This window comes from Chiloscyllium plagiosum, chromosome 33 (genome assembly GCF_004010195.1).
Source record: "Chiloscyllium plagiosum isolate BGI_BamShark_2017 chromosome 33, ASM401019v2, whole genome shotgun sequence".
In the NCBI taxonomy this organism is placed as follows: domain Eukaryota; kingdom Metazoa; phylum Chordata; class Chondrichthyes; order Orectolobiformes; family Hemiscylliidae; genus Chiloscyllium; species Chiloscyllium plagiosum.
The window spans coordinates 9,356,831-9,380,068 of record NC_057742.1 but is presented as its reverse complement, the minus strand read 5'-3'; the positions used below and the strand labels follow the sequence as shown (position 1 = coordinate 9,380,068).

Here is a 23,238-nt window from a genome sequence, read left to right as displayed (position 1 = left end):
GAAAATGGAGCAGTCACTGCAGTAACCATAGGAGCAAGAACCCTGGATAATGACCACCCTTTCTCTTTGGACTGTCTACACTCCTCTCTTTTGCTGTCTTTCTCCCTCTCTCTTTCTCACACTTTATCTTTACCTTTAGAATTTAACTCTTTGATCAAACTTTTGATCAGCTCTCCTTGTGTCTCTTATGCAGCTCAGTACTGACTTTCCAATATTTTACCCTGTCTACAATCTGCTAATTCAACTTACTGGAGGCTCAGACCTGAAACATTCTTTGCTGTTGGGTTTAATCTTACCTATTTGAAGTTTATTGTTTTTATAAGCCTCAGAGTGTGAGTTATGGGGCCGTTATTCTCCTAAACTACTCTAATGATGTAATCTGCTGTCGTGGTTCATCAGTATCAATTTAACTCAAGAACTAAATTACAGTTAAATTACCAGCCAGTTGCGTAATTTTAAAATTATACATACATTTATTCTTTGGAAAATACATTTTTGACTATTTTTACTGTAGTTTGTCAGAGAGCACAGAGCCTCATGGTGCACAATGTGTGATGTAGGTGAAAGGGCAAATTAGTAGTGAAAGTAATAGCTGCTACCCCAGAGAAATTCAAATATCTGTTTGTCCTTTGGCCAACTAAGTGTTTCCCACAACAGAAACCAAAATCAGGCGAAGTGTAAGAAATGCTAATGATTCACTGTGCAAACTAGAACAAACTGAATTCAAACTCTCAAACAAAGGGAATAACGATTTTGAACTGATTTTTGGGGAATTCTCTTTTTTGGTCAAGGACAAAAAGGTTAAGAGAGAATCAGTCTGTTGTATCAGGAAGTATTGTGATTGGCTGGTCGGATAAAAGAAAATAGAAGTGGCCAATGGTTTGAGAAGTCCCAGGCTCGTAGTCCAGCTGAGCCCCACAACTGGAGGGTTGGTTAGCCTGGTGGCTAGTTTGTGTTATAGAGTATGGGTTCAACTCTGCACCATCGCAGGTCGCCATGAAGGACTGTGCTTCCTAACCTCTCTCCTTGTCTGAGGAGAGGTGACCCTCAGGTTAAACTGCTACCAAATGGGATGAGTTCAGTTTAGGGATCCAGGCATGGATGAATTGGGCCGAAGGGTCTGTTTCTGTGCAGTATACCCCTATGATGCTTTGAATCAATCCTCTCTCCTTGTCACTAATGAGAGAGCGGCCTGAGAGGATTATGTCAAATTTACCTGATGGAAGAGAAGATGCTAATGCTCCAAGGGTTAGTGTGGTTACTCAGAATTTGCAGTCATACATGTAGTGATTAGATGAGGTCAGCCAGGTGAATCGCATAGCAAGAGAAAGTGAGGACTGCAGATGCTGGAGATCAGAGTCAAAACGTGTGGTGCTGGAAAAGCACAGCAGGTCAGGCAGCATCCGAGGAGCAGGGGAGTCGGCATTTTGGAAATAATCCCTTCATCAGGAATGTGGGGGTAGCTCAAGAGGGCTGAGAGATAAATAGGAGGTGGGTGGGGCTGGGGGGAAGGTAGCTGGGAAGGCGATAGGTAGATGAAGGTTTGGGGTGATGGTGATCAGTCAAATGGAGAGTGGAGGGATAGATGGGAAGGAAGATGGACAGGTGGGACAGGTCAAGAGGATGGTGCCGAGTCAGAGGGTCACCGCACTCTTGAACATTCCTGATGAAGGGCTTATGCCTGAAATGTTGATTTTCCTGCTCCTCGGATGCTGCCTGATCCGCTGTGCTTTTCCAGTGCCACACTTTCTGACTCTGATCTCAGAGCATATGAGTTCCCTGATTGGGGCAGTTAATCTGATCCAACCAGGGAGCCCTGTTTGACAGATATAAACAGGAATGCCAAAGGTTTTGCTCAGTTTAGAACTAGCTCTGAGCTAGCTGGGTCAGTGTCCTATACTCTATGCACATGTAAATAAGGGGTGACTTGTTGATGGGATACCTGCCTTATTTCAGACGATTATCAGCCAACATTCCTGCTCCTGCTCATTATTTAGTATTCCTGCTGTATCATGACACATTTGACAATTGACACTTCTCAACTGGAACTGGAAAATGTTGCTCGGATGTATTTTCTACTATGCACTGTAAGAAATGAGGAAATTGATTGCGACGTTGCAAATTGCTTGCAAATGCAGATGATTTTTGAGATATCACCAACAACATCTCTAGTTTAAACTGTGTTGCAACCATATATTTTTTGCTGATGTATTATGCTGCAACAATAATATATTTTGAAATGTGGAGTTAAGTGCAGTTTTCTGATAAGTTTAGATTCAATTTGATTTGATTTATTATTGTCACATGTACCTAGGTACAGTGAAAAGTTTTGTTCTGTGTGCAGTACAGGCAGATCACATCACACAAAGATCATAGGGTGATAGGTCAGAGCAAGGAACACAAAGTTACAGGGGCAAAGAAGGTACACAGAAAACAAGATCAACACTCGATTTGAAATTTGAGAGGGCCATTCAGGATGATCTGCCTGCATTGCTCGCCAGACAAAGCTTTTCATTGTGCTTTGGTACATGTGACAATAAATTCAATTCAATTCAATTCAGTGGGGGAAAGCTGTCCTTGAACATGCTGGCACATGTGTTTAAGCTTTTGTAGTTTAGATGGTGTTGAATTCTAGACATGAAGATTAACTCCTAATGATTAATGAGTATTTGAGTATTTGATTTGATTTATTGTTGTCACATGTACCTAAGCACAATGATTTGTTTTGTTTTGCGTGCAACACAAGGAAATACAGATCATCGGGTGTTTAGACTGAGCGAAGCATACATGTTTATGTCTGCACAGGAGATGCAGTATCCTGCGATCCTATTCATCAGAGCCACTGTGGAATATTATTGGCATGAAACAATGATTGAATGTTGATTTTTTTAATCAGGACTTTGAGGTGAAAATCTTTCACCTATACGACTGTCAAAAGGGCTGATATGAGTTATCTCCTTGAGTACGGGGTTCATTAAAAAAACTGCTCTTGTTTACCTCTCAGCTGCTGGGTGTCCTATACAAATGCCTTCGCTCCATGCACAGGAATTGTACATGGCTAGCTGTCGATCTGTAAAAGCAGAAACGAAGATTTGCATTTATATAGCAACTTGCATGATCTCAGGATACCCCAAAGTATTTCACAACTAATGAAGTGCTAGTAAATTATTGACACTGTCATCACATTGAAATGTGTAGGCAAGGTCCAACATGTAACAATAAATCAATGATCAGATAACCCGTCTTTTGTAATATTGGTAGAGGAATAAATGTTGACTAGGACACTGACGGGACATTGGGAGGGGAGGAATGGAGCTTCCCATGACTTTGAAATAAGAAGGCAGAGGGGTGACCTTATAGAGGCTTATCAAATCATGAGGGGCATGGACAAGGTAAATGGACAAGATCTTTTCCCTGGGGTGGTGCAGTCAAGAACTAGAGGGCATAGGTTTAGGGTGAGAGGGGAAAAAATGAAAAGGGACCTCAGGGAAACCTTTCATGAAGAGGATGGAGCTGCCCGAGGAAGTGGTGGAGGCTGGTGCCTCCATTTAAAAGTGTCCAGAAATAGGAAAGTTTAGAGGGATACGGACCAAGTGTGGTAAATGGGACTAGATTAGTTTAGGATATCTGGTTGACATGGATGAGTTGGACTGAAGGGTCTGTTTCTGTGCTGTGCATCTCTATGACTCTATGTCTTCCTTAGTTTAATAACTCATTCAAACTAAGCAACAAATTTGTAGAAAACCAGTTCACAAAAGGGATATAACAATTTACAGGGATATAGTTATGGGTTAAGTAAGTGAATAAAATGTTAGCAAATGCAGTATAATGTGAAAAAATGTGAAGTTGTTCATTGAAGAATAAAAGAACAGAAAATGTATTAAATGGAGGAAAACTGCAGAAAGCTGCAAATCAAAGGGACTTGGGATACTTGCAGATGAAACACAGAAAGCTAACACACAGGTGCAGCAGGTAATTGGAAAGGCTAATGGAATGCTGCCCCTTATTTTAAGGAGGTTGGAGTATAAGAGTAGGGAAGCCTTATTGAAACTGTACAAGGTGCTGGGGAGACCAGGTTTGGAGTACAATAAACTGTTTGGGCCCCTCATTTAATAAAAGGTATAACTTTATTGGAAGAAGTTCATTAAAAGTTCACTAGAATGATCCCCAATATAAAGGGATTGTCTTACATGCAAATATTAAACAGGTTGGGACTTTATTCATTGGATTTTATGGTAGTCTTATTGCAATATATAGGATTCTTAAAGGGTTTGACAGGATAAATGTGAGAGAATGCTTCCCCTCATGAAGCAGAGGATATGGTCTCAGAATAAAGGGGCACTAATTTAAGACTGAGATGAGAAGGAATTTCTCCTCTCAGAGAGTTGTGAGTCTTAGGACCTCTTTGCCACAGAGAGCTGTGGGTATAGAGTTGTTGTGTTTATTTAAGGCAGAGCTAGATGGATTCTTGATCAGTTGGGGAATTAAGGCTTATGGGGAAAGGGCAGAAAAGGGGACATGAGGAATGTCAGATCAGCCATGACCTTATTGAATGTTAGACCGATCTTGAGGAGCTGTATGTCCTACTCCTTATTTCATGTCTTATAGAGTCATTGAGTCATAGAGCTGTACAGCATGGGAACAGACCCTTCTGTCTAACTTGTCCACGCTGCCCAGATATCCAAAGCTAATCTAGTCCCATTTGCCAGCATTTAGCCCAAATCCCTCTAAACCCTTCCTATCCATATACCTATCAAGATGCCTTTTAAATGTAGCAATTGTACAAACCTCCATTCCTTCCTCTGACAGCTCGTTCCATACACACACCACCTTCTGCGTGAAAAAGTTGCCCCTTAGGTCCCTTTTAAATCATTTCCCTCTCGCCTTTAGCTTATCTCCTCTAGTTTTGGACATCCAAACCCAGTGAAAAGACCCTGTCTATTCACCCTATCCAAGCCCCTTATGATTTATGGTCTTATGGTCTAAAAGACAGTGCAGCACTCCCTCTGTACTGAGAGGCCATTTCGGTTTTGGGCTCAGTTTTTGAGTGAAGGATGTGAGTCCCAGTCTCAGAGGCAGGCTGACCCTGAGCTGGGTCCCGTAAATGCAAGTGCATAATTATATTAGTAATAATGATTCATTATTGTTATAGTCAGCATTATATCAAAAATGATCAATGATTATATATAACATTTTTGTGTAATTCAATATTAAGACCTAGCTATGGGAAATATTTGATGGACTGACACTTGCACCAGATTGTTTCAAAGTGCACTCATGAGCTTCTATTTTTGATCTCGTTTGAGACGTTATCTAAACTGTAGAAATTCTCACTTGTAAAACTTCTTGTCACTATGGGATATTGTGAGATTGCAAATGGAAATCAGAAAGCGTCCACTTTATTCGGAAGATTTAATGCAGTGAATCTGCAAGTGTTAATCAAACAGTTAAAATAGAATCAGACAAAATGTTCACCCTGGTTAGGAATTGTTAAAGATAAGATTTCTTTCCTGTGATGGCTCAGCAGCCCTACCATTATATGAAGCTCACATCCAGATTACTGAATGGGTAAAGATGGCAGTGGGATGACTACAAGATAGAAAGATGGTCATTGGGCAGGTAACATTATGGTTATGTCACTGGACGAGTAATCTGTAGATTCCACCAGAGCATTTTGGGATTAATTTAGTTAATTCGACAAATCTGGAATGAAAATTTGGTGTATTCCTGGTGGATTGTGCTTTTAGAAAACGTCAACAGGTTCATTGGAGAAGAGTGACTGGACATTAACTCTACTTCCTCTCTGCAGTTCCTCCAGCATTTTCTGTTTTTTGTTCATCAGGATCACTCATGCCCTTTTGAGAAAGAAACTTGTTTTCCTTATCCAGTCTGGTCTTCATGTGACTGCCGACCTACATCAGTGTTGCCGATTTTTAACTATGCCCTGAAGAAATAAGGCAGATCACCACCACCATCTCAGGGGCAATTAGAGATGGAGGATAAAGTCTGGCAGTTTGAGTAATGCCGACATCCTAAAATTGACTTTTTTAAAGAATGCCTCCCATTCTTTTAATAGGTAATGAGCCAAAGATGTCTCCTACTTCCTTCTCTCCATAGGGCTGCAGCATAAGGTTCTTCCCCATTGTGTATCTCGTTCTGAGCCCTTTACAGCTGGTTTTGGAAAGTGTACAAGGATGTAAATAAGCAGTGAGATAGTTAATCCTGTGCTCAGTCTAAATAGACTGATCGTATTTGATAACAAATGAAATAGATTGATGGGAATTGACACAAATAAGGGTCTGGTGCACTCCCACTGAGGTAGCTATTCACACAATTTACAAAGATCCATGTTTCCTCGACAGTAGGCTGAAGTTTACCAAAAATCCGTTTAGGAATATTTTTCACTGGTTTCATGGGAGGTTTCAATTTGTGAGCCATAGCAAGGTTTCTCATGTTTTTCAATGCAGCTGACTTGTCATTAGCTATGCATAACACTTCTTTAAAAAATTCATTCACAGGATGTGGGCATATCTGGTCAGGTCAGCATTTATTCCTCTAATCTGAATTGCCCTGAGAGTAGTTCAGAGTCAATCACATTGCTGTGGGTCTGGAGTCACATGTAGGCCAGACTAGGTAAGGATGGCAGATTTCCTTCCCTAAAGGACATTAGTGATCCAGATGGGTTTTTCTTAACAATTGACAATGGATTCATTGTCATCTTTAGACTCTTAATTTCATATTTTTATCGGGTTCAAATTCTATCACCTCTATGGTGCGATTTGAACATAGATGCCAAGAACATTACCAGAGCTTCTGGATTAATAGTCTGGCAAAAATAGCACTAAGCCATCATGACCCCCTATCGCCCCTACTTTGACAGTATGCCACTTGTTCTACCTTGCCTCCTGGCACAGCTAGAAGTACCACCACTGCCAGACCTGCCAGGATTCCCACCGCTGTAGTTTACACACACTTGTGCGCCAGGCCAAATGTGGTTAGTATGGAGCTGCACGTTTCCTGTGAATTGCCCCCAAAAACTGCTGGCAGAGACAAGTTAGCTCCACACTTTGCTGACAGAGACACAGAGGTCTCGGTGGATGTGATGGCTTTGAAGGGAATCATCCTCTCTTCCCAGGACTGGCAGAGAAGACCATGGCACCAGACTCTGCCAGGCTAGTCCAAGGTTGCCACTGGGTCATCGTATTATCCACTGTCTGGAGCAAAGCCCAGCAATGACCTTCCCCACTCCACCAGGGTAAGTAATTTTACATCTTACCCACTGACTCCATCTCTGCTTCTGCCCCCACTTCCCACCCAGGCCCACGGTGTGCCACTCTCACAGTTGCATGCTTCACTTGCTCTCCCATTCCATAACCCCCAGGTGATTAACCCTTCACGTCCTCTGTGCAGCCTACTCACTCACTTGGGACACCTTACCACCTTTCACCCACTGCACCAGCTATGCCAGCCACTTTCACCTTACTCCATCCCTTCCTTAGTCTGATTCCAAAAGACCACAGTCCACAAAAATGGGAGGGAGAGTCAAGATGGGCAGTAGGCTACGTGACATTTTTCTTCCTAACCCCTATGAGGAGAGGATGCTTGTCTAAGCAGGACAGGACCATGGCCACTGATGCTGGAACCTCCATATCGGGACCACTAAGTGAGAATCATTCTCCATTGCCGAGCTGCTCTCCTATTCCCATGACATTGAATTAACATGCCCAAACCTTTAGGTCTTGTCACCAACTCATTCTCTCTTTTGTCTCCTGTAGGCACAGTGGCATTGAGGCAGCTCACAAGACATCTCCACCTCTAAGGAAGGAGCCACTGATCTCTCTGAGGATTCACTGATAGGTTGGCACCCTCCCTCAACTCAGCTCAGATACAGACACCCCATTGTCTATTTTAACCAAGTTACAGCTGGGAGCACGTGCTGGTGAGCATTTCATTGCCATGTCTCAGCAACTGATCAAGGAAGCAATGGAAGGAAGTTGCTGACCCTCAGAGAGAGACCAGGCAGGAGATAACCCCATGGTTTTGGTCATTCATGCCTTCATTGGAATGCACCAGCAGACACAAGAGTATCAGGCAGGCTTGTCAGAGACACTTGATGCAGGTTTGTTGGAGGTACTGGGCAAACTGACCTGAGGGGTGGATTACTTTGCAAATGCTGCTTGTGCCATGCTGCTTCCATGGACGTGTTGGCAGCTGCCATGGAGAGCTGACCCTAGCTCACTCAGTGCTAACTGGGTGTCTGCACAGAGCTGCACTCCATCAGTCTAATCATAGAATCCCTACAGTGTGAAAGCAAGCCATTCAGCCCATCAAGTCCATACTGACTCTCCGAAGAATATCCCACCCAGACGCACCCCATTCCCGTAACCCTGCATTTCCCATGGCTAACCAACCATGCCTGCACATCTCTGAACAATATGGGACCACTTAGCATGGCCAATCCACCTAACCTGCACATCTTTATACTGTAGGAAAAAACCAGAGCACCCAGTGGAAACCCACGCAGACAGGGGGAGAATGTGCAAACTCCACACAGATGGTCGCCCGAGGGTGGAAGTGAACCTGGGTCCCTGGCACTGTGAGGCAGCAGAGCTAACCACTGAGCCCCGTGCCATCCATAACCATTGATGCTCAGTGCCAACAGCAATGCAACAGTGGAAACAAGGAACCTTGACCTCACTCTACGCGCCCTTCCTCACAATTATGGTTCCTCTCCATCCCGGCATGCTGCCTCCAATCCCCAGATCCAAGTTCCTCAGCTTCCCTCCCGGAGCAGTGGTCCCTGATTACACCTCTCCCGTGATCTTCATTGGTAGGTTCTGATGTAGGGTCACTGGACCCGAAGCGTTAAATCTGATTTATTTGCTAGACCCATGAGTTTTTGCAGAAATTTCTGTTTTGTTTCTGATTTCCAGCATCTGCAGTTCTTTTGGTTTTTTTATTTACCTACTGTGACCCACTTCTTTGAACAACTTGGAATGGTGATTGTCCGAAACGTCTGACTGATCATTATGCAGTTCCCGGACTGACAGCATGACTGCCTGGACAGGTTTTATTGGGCCTGCAGGTCAGGCTGTGGCTCATTCCCTGGACTGGAGTGATACAAATCTCTTATCCCCATGTGGCCGACTGACTGTATCCAATTCTCCAGTCTGATAGTGGGCACTGACCTTGACATGTGCCGTGACCCCCCCCCCCCCCGAACAGAACAGTCACCCTTATCCTGTCTGAGGACTACAGCCCTTTGAGATGTGACTGTTTGGCTGAACACATTCAGTGTGTTTACTGCATAAACTGGTCAGGCACATTGCGTGGGTGTGAGATTGACAAAGCCCCGTGTTGTGTGGCAACATGTCCGTCCTCTTGGCTGTTCACTGCTGGCCACCGGGAGAAGCCGCCTGGTTTTGTGTCTGTATTGCAAGGCAAGGCTGAAATACTGTGAGCTTTTCAGCTCTGACTGAGGGGATAAAGTACAGATAGAGAAAGTAAGACAAGACAGAGATGCTAGGAGCATCCAAATTGTCACAAATCGAGTGAGTGTGAAGAGGGGAAGTGCGTAGCCCTGAGATGCACTCTGGTCGAAGCCATGAGAGAGGTGCTGCCCATGAGCACAAAGTGTCCTGACAATGGCTTTCCATTTGTAGCACACTTCAAAATGCAGCTTGAACTGGAGAAATGTGTTGGGTAAGGGAAAGAGACAGTCAAGAGTGTGGTGCTGGAAAAGCACAGCAAGTCAAGCAGCATCCAAGGAGCAGGAGAATCAGGGCTTATGCCTAAAACATCGATTCTCCTGCGCCTCAGATGCTGCCTGACCTGCTGTGTTTTTCGAGCATTACACTATGACTCTGATCTCCAGCATCTGCAATCCTCACTTTCTCCTAATTGATTTTAACCTTACTGCGAAACTCTTCCAAGAATGCCTACTTTCCTGATGAAGGGCTTATGGCTGAAACGTCGATTCTCCTGCTCCTTGGATGGTCTGTGACCTGCTGTGCCTTTCCGGCACCGCACTGTCAACTTTGATCTGCAGCATCTGCAGTCCTCACTTTCTCCGTGGGTCAGAGGTCGACTATGAGGGCGCAGGGAGGCTGGTGCATGTCTGATGCCAACCTTTATTGGTCAGAGCATTGAGTACAGGAGTTGGGAGGTCATGTTGCGGCTGTACAGGACATTAGTTAGGCCACTGTTGGAATATTGTGTGCAATTCTGATCTCCTTCCTATCAGAACGATGTTGTGAAACTTGAAAGGGTTCAGAAAAGATTGACAAGGCTGTTGCCAAGGTTGGAGAATCTGAGCTACAAGCTGAATAGATTAGAGCTGTTTACCTTGGAGTGTCGGAGGCTGAGGGGTGACCTTATAGAGGTTTATAAAATAATGAGGGACATGGATAGATTAAATAGACAAAGTCTTTTCCCTGTGGTGGGGAGTCCAGAACTAGAGGGCATAGGTTTAGGGTGAGAGGGAAAAGATATAAAAGAGACCTAAGGGGCAACTTTTTTTACACAGAGAGTGGTGCATGTGTGGAATGCCAGAGGAAGTGGTGGAGGCTGGTACAATTGCAATATTTAAAAGGCACCGGAGGCTGGTACAATTGCAATATTTAAAAGGCACCTGCATGGGTATATGAATAGGAAGGGTTTGGAGGGATATGGTTGGGATATCTGGTCGGCATGTACGGGTTGGACTGAAGGGCCTGCTTCAGTGCTGTGCATCTCTATGACTGTATGCCTGTATGGATGGGGGGAATGGGTGTGGTCATTGCCCATGGAGTGTGCCCTGAGATTTTGCAGATTAGAGGAGCCTGTGGTGAACTGGAGTCACCAGCTAACAGCCCTGATTTTTGTGGCAAGAATTGTCACCATGTCGATTCTATTTTGATTTTGTGTAAGTGTGGGGACTCAGTGCAAACACGATTGTGCAAATAATTTTATTCAATATTTCCACAACTGGGAAAAATACCCATGTGGCTGAGGACTCAGAAACAAGCAAGGACGATGCTCTTACATGAAGACAAAGTGAAGGGGGAGGGTGGGAATTAAATTAAAATAGAGTTGGAGAGGGAAATAAAGCACTTTACCTCCAACCCTCCGCCCCCCCTCCCACACCGTGTCCATCTCTCCCTAAAGGCTACATGTGGTCATGTGGCTTCTTATTTAAATTTCTTTTTAATTTTTTCTTTTTTCAGGTGCAGGACACGGTGAAGAACAACAAGTGTGTAAATCTTTATTTATACTCCACCACCAGGAAGAAAACAAACACCCAAGTGGCCAGTGACAAGCAATGCCCTTCTCATCAAAGGGCAATGCTGCATGATCAAAAAAAAGTGAAGGGGAGGGCAGGGATTAAATCGAGTTGGAGGGGGAAATAAAATACTCCGCTCCACATGGTGCCCACCTCTCCCTGAACAGCTCGAGGGTGTTGGTGGGCACTGCGTGCTCCTTCTCCAGGGACACCCGGGTGACATGTAGCTTCTATTTTTTTTTTCTTTTATTTTTTTAATCCCTTGTTTCTTTTTTTTTTTCCTTTCTCTTTTTAACCCCCACACTACCACCTAAGTGCGGTAGTGCTTATTTTGTCCCCAGCACCCATGGTGTGTGTGTGCAGGTGGGAGACACAGTGAGAGACACAAAGTGCACCAATCTTTAGACATGTAGCTTCTATTCAGAGAATGGCAAACTGCACATAAATGAGGTGTGATTAATTATTAACGAGATGGTAAGGCACCCAATCGGCCACTCACTACTCAGTAACAAGATTCTCCTCCCGCCATTCAACACTTGTCCAGGTTCTCTCTGGGGTGTAAGAGATAGGAAACAGCACAGCAATGGGATGAGCTTCAGTATTAATGGATTGCAAATTGGAGCCACTGGCCCCTCATTAGTGAGATTCTCCTCCTGCTGCTGAAATTGCAAGGTCAGACCTTTTATCATGACACCGAGAATCTCATGTGTCTGGACTCCGCACCTTTAGCCAACTGACTCACCAATGCACAGATTGTTCAGAGGCTGAGAAAAATCGACCTAGAGCATCAAGAACCTGAATTTCCAGGGTCCATCAAACATTGTATTAAGCTGCCAAATACTCACAGTGCCAAATCTTCAAGAAAAATCTTTAGATGACTTTCATTTAAAAAAAATGTTATTGCTGGGTTATCTTCTGTGCAGATAAAGCTCAGTTTAGCAAGTGCTACCCATAGGATAAAGATATTGGTTTGTAATACCAATACAATCAAATCAGAAGTCTACACAACTTGCCAGCACAGCTACATCGCCTTCCTCAGTGCTTACCTACAGAACCGAATGATCCCACATGGACTCAGGACTACATTCAAATCAGCACAGTTTGGATCCATCTGCAGTCCTCCCTACTCCTTCGCAGCCTATTACTAAGGAACATGCATGTCACTTTGGGTAGGCAAGGTTGTTCTGAGCACAACAGGAACATAGGAAAGGGATCAGAACACCTCAGCCCTTTTTATAAATTCTTTTGTTGGATATGGGTGTCGTTAGCTTGGGCCAATGTTCATTGCCCAGCCCAGCTGTCTTTAACAAGGTGATGGTGAATTGCATTTTGGACAGTTGCAGTCCATTTGGTGTAGGTGTACCTACATTGCTGTTAGGGAGGGAGTTCTGGGATTTTGACCTGGTGACAGCGAAGAAATGGCAAGACAGTGAGTGACTTGGAGGGGAATTTGCAGATGATAGTGTTTCCATGTACCGGCTGACCTTGTCTTTTTAGATGATAGTGGACATGGGTTTGGAAGGAGCTGCTGAAAGAGCCTTAGTGGGTTGTCGCAGTGTATCTTGTTAATAATAAACACTGCAATCACTGCATAGGTGTAGAAAGAATGAACGTTATTGAATATAGTGCTTGTATCAGTCAAACTATGACTGATGTGCACTTCAACTCATTAACACCTTTGATTTAGTCCCTTGACAGTTTGACAGAATGAATCAAACTTTTAGAATTCTCAGGACTGAAAATTTTGATTTTCTCTTATTCACTCACAGGATGAGGGCATCACTGGCTGGGCCAGCATTTATTGCCATCCTTAATTGCCCAGGAAACAGTTGAGAGTCAGCCACATTGCTGTGGGTCCAGATTCACATGTAGACCAGACAAGGATGGCAGTTTCCTTCCCTGAAAGGTATTAATGAATCAGATGGGTTTTCCCAACAATCAACAATGGATTCACAGTCATCAGTCCAGACACTTATTGAATTAAAATTCCACCATGTTCCATGGCAGGGTTCAAATCCTGGGTCTTTGGATTAACAGTCTAGTAATAATACCACTAAGGGTCAAGAATGTGGTGCTGAAAAAGCACAGCAAGTCAGGCAGTATCCGAGGAGCAGGAGAGTCGATGTTTTGAGCAAAAGCCCTTCGTCAGGAACTCCTGACGAAGGGCTTTTGCCCAGAACATCGACTCTCCTGCTCCTCGGATGCTGCCTGACCTGCTGTGTTTTTCCAGCACCACACTCTCAACTTTAATCTCCAGCATCTGCCGTCCTCACTTTCACCTAATAATACTACTAAGCCATTATCTCCCCTCACGATTGACTCAACATCTACGGGGAGAGAATTCCAAAGAATAAACACCCTTCCAAAACCACCCTTGAACTTCACATGCGTCCTTAGATTGTGCTGCCTCGTTTTAGAACACCCCACCAGAGGAAATATTATCTCCAAATAATGGTGCAAGTGTCTTTTTTTGGGAGGATGGAAGTGTTGATGAAAGGTACGTTTGTTGTGGTTCTGAAACCGTTACAATGATTCTGCACCTGACAACTAAGAAGCTGACAGCTTGTGAAAGAGGCAAGGAGGGTGTTGAACAAGGCAGAATGCTTTCTGCAGTAGCAATCTTATCTGTCAAACATCTTTAGAAATGAGATCTACATGACAGCGTTTTATTTTCATTCGTTTGGTCCTTTTACATTTACCACTTTATCTGGTAAGATTATTTTTAAAGGACTGAACATCCTGTGAGTTCACAAAAATATTTATACAAATTGGAGACAATGATGTAAAGGAGATTATGTTCATATGGGTTTGTTTTTGGCTTTGGTCCTAGTGCCTCGAATTCGAAATCTTCATGTTTAAGACCGCCTACTTCCACCTCCGCACATATCGCCCATCTCCACCCCTACACCAGCCCATCTGCCACTGAAACCCTCTCCCATATGTTTATTACCACCAGAACCGACTATTCCAATTCTTTCCTGGCGAGCATCCCATCTACCACACTTCAAAAGATAGATCATTCAAAAATCTGCTGTTCATATACTAACTCATACCTGGTCATGAATCACCTCTTTGCTCTCTGGACTGTCTTGCCTCCTAATTCATCCACAACTTCAATTTAATATTGTGTCCCTGTACGGTAAATATCTTTCCCATATTCATTTGTGTTGATTATAAGAGGATAAACATTAAGAGAGATGTAAAACAGGTTTCGTGTCCATTATTGCAAGCTTTACATGATCGTACAGAATCAAAATCACAGGTGTCTGTAGTGATTGGAAGCAGGTGGGGCCTCATTAATTATGAAGTTCTTGATTGGGGTTGTTAACGTGGATGACCAATATAACCAGGAGATCACGCAGCATTGCCCTTTGATGGGAAGGGCACTGCTTGTCACTGGCCACTTTGAGTATTTTCTTTCTTCCTAGTGGTGGAAATTGGATAAAGATTGACACACCTGTTGTCTTTCACTGTGCCTCACACCTGCACACACACAACTTGGGTGCTGGGGAAAAATAAGCGCTACCGCAGTTAGCAGTAAATAAAAAGAACAGATTTAGAATCTCTTCCATTTAGGGCACTAAAAAAAACACCATGAGATTTAGAATCTCCTCAGTTTAGGTGGCTGACTGGGATACTATCAGTGTGTTCCTGCTACCCTGCTCTGTGCTTTGGAGGAAGAAGAGAGTTTCTTTTTCTCTCCCCCAACTTTTCCAGGGAAGATATTTGTTTTTGTTGGTTTTCTTTGTTTTTTTTCTTTTGTGTTTGTTTTTCTTTTGGTCTGGGCTGTGTTCAGCCCTTGCACTCTGATTTTCTTTCTTTGTATGTGTTTTCACATTTTGGTGCTTGGGCTGAGCCCCTATGAGAAAATGCACCTTTGCAGATGAGCTATTCTTGTGGGTAGTCTTGGCCCTTTGTTGGTGGACTAGGCCTCTGTAAAGACTGAAAACCTGAGAGTATATGGGAGGTGAGCTTTTGCTGCATCCGGAGTTCAGGAGTGGACTCTGCCTTTGGGAGTGGCCCAAACCCCTGTGAGCTAGCCTCACCTTTACAGTGGGCCTGGTTCTCTATGATGGCCCAGGCCTCTATCGAGACTGAACACCTGTGTGTATGCACTGTGGAGTGTGCATTTGCTGTCTTCAGGAGTGGACTCTCCCCTCGTTGTGGACTGTTTCTGGCAATGGACTCTGCAGATTGGAGTGGACTCTATTTCTGACAATGTACTTTGTATACTGGAGTGGACTCTGTTCCTGGGAATGGATTCTACATTTTGAAGAGGACTGTTTATGATACGGATGCTGGGTTGGTGGGGGGCAGTTGTGTATTCTATGCACTGTTTCTTATCTAATTGGACTGTCTTTTATGTATTTGTTAGTGCTACTTTTGTGATGTCTGAAAGTGGGATTTGAGGTTTGTCCTCTTTCCCTGAAAACTGGTTGAACAGTGGGGTTTGGGCTCTGGCTTTGCTGCTCCTCTCCCTTGTAAACTGTTTCTGTATACAGCTGTTAATGTTAATTGTTTGTAAACTATACTCCTTAATAAAATAGAAATGAAAAATAACCAGGAGATTTGAATCTCCTCAGTTGAAGATTAATTCTGAGCTGCCTGGCCACAGCTAGTGTACTATGCAGACATAAATAAAGGGTGACTTGGTGATAGGACACCGGCATCTGTGTGCTATTTCAGTGTTATTCCTGTGTCTCCCTCCAACCTCATAATCCACCCAGATCTCTGTACTCTTTTATTTCTGAACTGCTCCACACCTCCTATTTCCAACCCACCATCAACAGCCTAACACTGAATTCTGGAAACCCCTCTTTAAACAAGTCTGCCTCTGCAGCTTATCCCTTTTAAAAAGTTTCGTAAACTGTAGGCCTTTGACCAAGAACTTGCTCATTTGTCCGAATATCACTTTATGTAGGTCAACGCCACATTTTGTAGAGTTAGTTAGATGAGTTCACTCAGCACTTTTAGCAGTTGAACTGTTTGTTGCAGCCTTTGCTGTGTTTCTCCGTTTGCTTTCCTATCTTTTCATCAAGATTGGAATTAATCCTTGTGCTCATTAAGTCACCTGTTGCATTTATCACCACATTGGGTTCCTGTTATTTTGCAGCTACAAAGGGTTAACCATTTAAGTACTTGTTATTGTATCTGTTACTGCATATCCTGATCACTGCAAATGAACTAAATTAGAATTCTAATGTCAACTTTATAAGGCCTCTACTGGCTGACATACAAATGGAAGGCAGCACATTCAATTGGCAATGAATTGGGCACTGAGTGACTGTTCTTGACATCAGAACAAGTGTGGCACCTTTAAAAACTAGTAAAATTAAAAACAATGAGAACCCAGGAAGTGTCTCCAGTGTGCAGGGATATTTTCAATACAGATGGTACCCATGTTGTGAAAGGATTACCTCCCGAATTTGTAAGTCAATCCATATGGAAGTCCGAACACAATGCGAGACAATATAAAATAGCTGTTTGTAAGTACAGGTAATGCTCAAATGTTGGATCTTCAAAAATATACTCCTGCAATGGATCACTTTCGTAAGTATGAGCGTTCGTAAATAGCATGTTTGTAAATTGGGTCGCCATGTATATTAATTCATGGCACGTAGGCACCTTTGGCTGGGCCAGCAATTCTTGTCCATCTCTAGTTTTCCTTGTGAAGATGATGAGCTGCCTTCTCGAACCACTGCAGCCCATGTGCTATAGATTGCCACAAGGTCATTAAGGAGGGAGTTCCAGCTTACTGACCCAGTGACATTGAAAGAACATGATATATGTCCAAGATGATGAGGAATGGCTTGCAGGGGATATAGCAGGTGGTTTTGTTCCCATGTAAGACTGCTGCCTGTCCTTGTCCTTCTACATGGAAGTGATCTCGGGTTTATAATGTGCTAAGGAAGATGGTTGTGGCTGTTGGAGGTCAATAATCTCCACCCCAGTATATCAGCACAGAAATCCCTCAGGGTAGATGTTTTCTGAACAACCTGTTCAAAGATGTTATGACACATCTGGAGCAAGTGGGACTTGAACCTGGACCTTCTGGCTCAGAGGTAGGGATACTACCACTGTGGTACAAGAACCCCTAATTCCTTAGGGTAGTGTTCCAGGCTTAATCCTTTTCATCAGTAACCTTCTCTCCATAAGCTCAGAAATAGGGTAGCTTTCTATTGAGTACATTCTAATCAGTACCATTAGTGACTCCTCAAACAATGAAGCAGTCTAATACTTTGATCATTTTCAGGTTTGGACTAATAAATGACAAGCAACACGCACAACACACAAGTGCCAGGGAATGAGCACCTCCAATGGGAGAGAGAGTATTCTCAACTTTCAATGGTATTATCATTGACAAATTCCCACATCAATATGTTGGGGATCACTATTGTTAAAGACCTTAACTGAACCTGTCACATGAATTCTTTGGGTGCGTGAGCAAGTCAGAGACTGGATAGATTTGTGGAGTGACTCATATCCTGACTTCCTAAACCTTTTCCATGATTTTCATGGCAAATGAGTGATTGAATACAATCCATCCAATGGGATCCTATCTGGATGGCTGGTTTGTGATGCAGAATGATACCAACAGCACAGGTTCAATTACCATACTGGCTGAGGTTACCAGGAGGGTGTCACCTTCTCAACCTCACCTGAGGTGTGGCGACCGTCAGGTTAAACCACCACCAGTCACCTCTATCTAATGGGAGAGCAGCCTTTTGGTCCTATGAGATGATGGTGAATTAACTTTTACTGTAGCTGCAGTGTGGACTCTGCAAACAAATGCACTGCAACATTCATAGATTTTCCAACAGCGTCATCCAAACACAACCCCAACCACCTCGGAAGACACGGATAGCAAGTTCCTTTGCAGGTGAAGAGGAACTTGGACCTATATTACTGTTCCTTCACTAATGCTGGGGCAAAATCCTAGAACTCCCTCCCTCACAGCATTGATGGCACCTCACAACCACCTGCTCCATGGTAATAAGACCAAATAGAAATTTTTTATAAAGATTCAAATTGGCATTCGAGTTGAAAAATAAATTAAGAAAAGTGTTCACAAGTTGATTCCTGTTTGTGAAACCATGATTTACAATAAAGTGGAAGCAAAATACCATATTAATACTGAAACTAAAAAAAATTGAAATCTAAGATTCATTTCTTATCATCTTTCTTTAAAGATTTTATTCTAAATCAATATGTGAAAATAAGATAATTATCAACAAGAATTTTAAAACATTAAGTACATTAGTGCGTTACAGAAATACAAGTTTTCATATACTCGAGACAAAATGCAAACAATCAACATCACTTGAATAAAATCTCTCTACAGATGCTGCCAGCCATGCTGAACTTTGTCTCTCAGATTTCCAGTATTTTACTTTTTTTTAAATTAGATTAGATTACTTTCAGTGTGGAAACAGGCCCTTCAGCCCAACAAGTCCACACCGACTCGCCGAAGAGTAACCCACCCAGACCCATTACTCCTACATTTACCCCTTCACCTAACACTACGGGCAATTTAGCATGGCCAATTCACCTAACCTGCACATTTTTGAACTGTGGGAGGAAACCGGAGCACCCGGAGGAAACCCACGCAGACACGGGGAGAATGTGCAAACTCCACACAGAGGGTCGCCTGAGGCGGGAATAGAACCCGGGTCTCTGGCGCTGTGAGGCAGCAGTGCTAGCCACTGTGCCACCGTGCCACCGTGCCTCCCACTTATTTTACTTGAAAGAAATAGGTTACCTGTTTATTGTTGCAATGCTGCATATATCACATTTTCTCGTTTAGTACAGTGGCTGTTCTTCAAAATCACTTCTTTGATTGTTTGAAAAAGGCCTTTGGAATGTCTTTTGGCCATGAATCATGCTATATAAATGCAAGTCTTTCTGTACAGTGGTTAGCACTGCTGCCTCGCAGCGCCAGAGACCCGGGTTCAATTCCCGATTCAGGGGACTGACTGTGTAGAGTTTGCACGTTCTCCCCGTGTCTGCGTGGGTTTCCTCCGGGTGCTCCAGTTTCCTCCCAAAGTCCAAAGATGTGCATATCAGGTGAATTGGCCATGCTAAATTGCCCGTAGTGTTAGGTATAGGGGTAAATGTAGGGGTATGGGTGGGTTGCGCTTCGGCGGGTCGGTGTGGACTTGTTGGGCCGAAGGGCCTGTTTCCACACTGTAATCTAATCTAATCTAATCTAATCACTAGGGTACCTGTGTTTGCAAGTGATTATCATATGCCTGCTTGCAGACTTTCTTGTTCCTGTTGCACTCATTTCCCAGTACTGATACTATTGTGAATAATAAATTGTTTCCTTGTGGTGACATTTTCTATTTCTTTTGTCAGAGATACAGAGGGAAAGTAAAGTAAGTAGAAGTCATTTATAACACAACATATCCTGAGATAATTTATACATATTTTGGCCATTGATATAGATGTATGATTTTTATTAGCTTTGTTTCTGAAAGAAACTAAACATTTTTAGTTTCTTCTTTGACATTGGAGATTGTAAAGTAACGATAAACATTCTAAGTTGTAGAGAAAGGAGCTACTGCTTGTGAATCACTGAACAAGGAAGGGATAAAAATCAAAATTTTCCTAACCAACTTGTTCAAAGAGGTGTTATTGCACTCCTGTTCCAGCAACATGGAGATTACCACTCCATTACAAGAGCCTTCCAGGCAGTGAAAGTAAACTGGTTCTATGCTAGCCACTCTTCTCTCTGCTGGCTTGAACAGTTGAAGCCTTCCATTTTGTAACATCATTAATTCCAGGTCTGGTTAACATTGTTAACAGCAAGATAATGTTCTATCAAGCTGCATGTTATCCCCAGATTCCACTCAATTCCTCACTGGTTACTCTTTGAACGGGTACAAGCCTCTGCTGGATTTTAGTTCTAACCCAGGATTTTTTTCTCTACTTAGGTATTTTAAGAAATATTATTTCACACCTCTGCAGCAGGTGGAACTTGTACCCAGGCCTCCTGGATCAGAGGTAGGATCACTGCTATTATGTCAAGAGTCTTACTTGGATAGTCTGACACCTGGAGGTTAATAAATTGGTCAGTCAGCTCATTTTCTATTTGCTACATCTTTCCGAATGCAAATTGGCTGCTCTGTTCAACGATGCAGAACCATAATAATTTAGCTTTTAAAATTAATTAACTGGATGCAAAATCCTTTGGGACTCCTAGAACACATGGTAAGGCTCATTCTCATTCTCATTCATTACCTCGATTCAGGTTTGGCTGTATGGAAACATACTCAAGCTAAACACAGCTTTGCTTGTGCCTAATGGATTATGGTATTATGATTCCAAATAGGTTGTTCTTAGGCAGTACATACACTGGACAGCATTGGTGATCATCTAGTTGTAATCTATGACTAACAAGATAAAATGACCTTTGTGGCATATGTGGGCTATGTTAGGTCCCCATGCACTCTTCGTTACTCCATATTTCCATCACAGCTCAAGCATGGTGTGGGGCCTGCAGGGCAGCCTATTATTTTAACACTACTTAAAATGATAAAATTAATTCTGTCAATCACTTTGATTTCTTGAGGGCAATTCATTATGCTGTGTCTGATTAACTGAAATTTCCCCACTCAACGTATGATGGCACGAAATGCTTTTGGCTACAGCACCCATCAGCAAAAACACCCTTATATAGTTTACAAATCCACACAAGGCTCATAGGGCTTTCTCTTTATCATTGTTAGCCTGTCAGTTGTTTTAATATGTGAACTATAATGGCGGTGGTCAGGGGCTAAGACTTGTCAAAAAATTGGAACAATCAGCGTTGTGGCTTGACATTGGGCATGTAACTGAAAAGATCAAAGTCCTTCGGGCATGAACCTGCTATGGATACCTCACTCATCCCAAAACATTCTGACTGGCATGGGGGTTTCTGTACAGTGAGTATTGTACACATCCGGTTAGAGAATAAAGATCATGGGCTAACATTGCTGTCCTAACTCATTTTAGTAAAGCTGCAGATATAAAAGCTGGTAGTGTCAGCAAAAAGCAGAAAGCAGAATGATCACGCACCTGTGTTTAATCTAACTTTGGGTTAATGAATGTTTGTGAAAACTGAGTAAAATGTCAGGTTTTTGCTTATTCCAACTTTCATACAGGATCCTGCAACTTTACTGTGAAATCAAACAGTACATTCAATCTAAGGGCAACTTCTGTCAAAATAGAAGGGGAGAAATGTTTCCATTGACAAGAGAATCAGTAGCCAAAAGACACAGATTCAAGCTAACTTACAAAAGTGATGAGAGGAATTTATGTTAAATGGTGACCCTGTTTGCGATCTGTAATGCGCAGCCTCTATGGACTGGGAAGGCTGATTCCTAATAACTTTCACAAGCGAGTTTGAAATGAAAATATTTGTAGGGCTGTAGGGAATGAACAGGGGCGTAAAAGGTAAAGGTGCCATTGTCCCAGAGAACCTTATCCCTGAGAGAGATGATTGGTATTGGTTTAACCTTAGGGTCACAATGCCTTAGTTGAAGGGCAAGGTTGAGAAGGCAGAGGGCTAAATGGATTGCTCATGGCTGGCACAGAACCATGGGCCAAATGGCAGCTTTCTGCATGGTAAGCATTTATGATAAATATATTATACACAACAGCATTGTTCAGTCGCAAGCCGGTTGAACCCCTGTCCATCACTGGAGCATTTTCAATCCCTTCTCTAGCTAGGGATAATGGATCACATTTTGGAAAAAGTAGTTCAAAAGCATTTTTTTAAAAAAAGAGTAGTTCTCATTAATGACTGACCACACCAGTAGCAGCTTCACCCACCTTTCCTGTAGTGACCTTGCTGTCCGCTGTGATATAAACTGTAACGTTAACACTCGAACATTAAACTTTTAAAACATGTAGCATCATACTTTTCACAAGAAGTCCTGATTGGCTTGGTCCCGATGTTACGAATGAAGACAACTGGACCTAGTGTTTTGTATTTGTTTGAGGCAAGATACCTTTATTTCTCACAGTAGCAGTGGTTAACATAGTCAGTTCACACCTACTATCCTTGTTAGTTCAAATCTTGTTAAAACTGAAGGTGCTAAAATATGCTAAGCGATGCTGAGGGATGGGCACAGAAAATGCTGCTCTCAAGGTTCAACACAGCAAAAAAAACCTAGTTCTTTGTTCATGCAAATTTTGCTCGTGCTGAAACCGGAAGGTAGCAGTAAGATGTCAAATGGGAAAGATTGTAAGGACTCAAACAGAACCAAACTCAATTTTACAAAGAAAATTTATTAAATGACTCCATTAACATGCAACTTTAGTTTTTTACTGGCCCGCTGTAAATCCCATTTGGTTGATTGGTGGGGATGATTGCTGTGTGTCACTGTTATGAAAGCTCACAATGAAGACATGGCACAGCGAGCCTCCTGGTACGCAGAGATGCCACCCAGGGAGAAGCAATGTTCAGAATGTAATTTCACATTCAGAACATTGAGAGAAAAGAGCAGTTTCTACTGGGATCTTAACCCTTTCACAAAAACAACAGGTGGGAGTAATGGTGGGTCAGGAATCGTACCCTAACCCATCAGAGAAATACTGATGGGATTGGGTTGACTGTTTGTTTAACCCTAACCAACTTCATTCCTGAATGATTTCATGGCCACCAGAGTAAGTCAGTATCATGCTGGGCAGATTAGGTTGAGATGATGCCTGCAGTAACCACCCATCCACACTATCCATGTAAAAGAAGAATATTCCTCTCATTGCCTGAAGCAATATAGTTCTGGGAGCCAAACTGAAAGGAGCTGGCATTTGGATCCTTTGCGCACACATGTCTCACATTGGAGCTTTGATGGGTTTCAACAGACTATTCAGCAAAGAGGGGTAGCACAGTCCAACCCAGTTGTGTCCCTTCTCTGACACCTTTTGATGAGATATGTGGCAGTGGCAGCTACGAGCCCACAGTGAAAATCCAGATACTGAGATCAATTTTGAAA

At 42.9% G+C, this 23,238-nt stretch overlaps 1 long non-coding RNA gene across 2 annotated transcripts in view; it reads right to left on the bottom strand.

Annotated features, from left to right (window-relative positions):
• The window catches only part of LOC122539808, a 51,811-nt gene extending 29,621 nt beyond the window's left edge, over positions 1–22,190 (bottom strand). The window contains exons 1-3 of one of the 2 annotated variants that reach the window (XR_006309192.1): positions 22,073–22,190; positions 2,998–3,070; positions 2,024–2,085 (exon numbers count right to left, since the gene is read on the bottom strand). This is a non-coding gene — a long non-coding RNA (uncharacterized LOC122539808). Of the gene's footprint in view, positions 1–2,023; positions 2,086–2,997; positions 3,071–22,072 lie in introns of those variants that run through there. The other variant, XR_006309191.1, reaches the window with a different exon arrangement.
• Between the last annotated feature and the right edge of the window lie 1,048 nt (positions 22,191–23,238).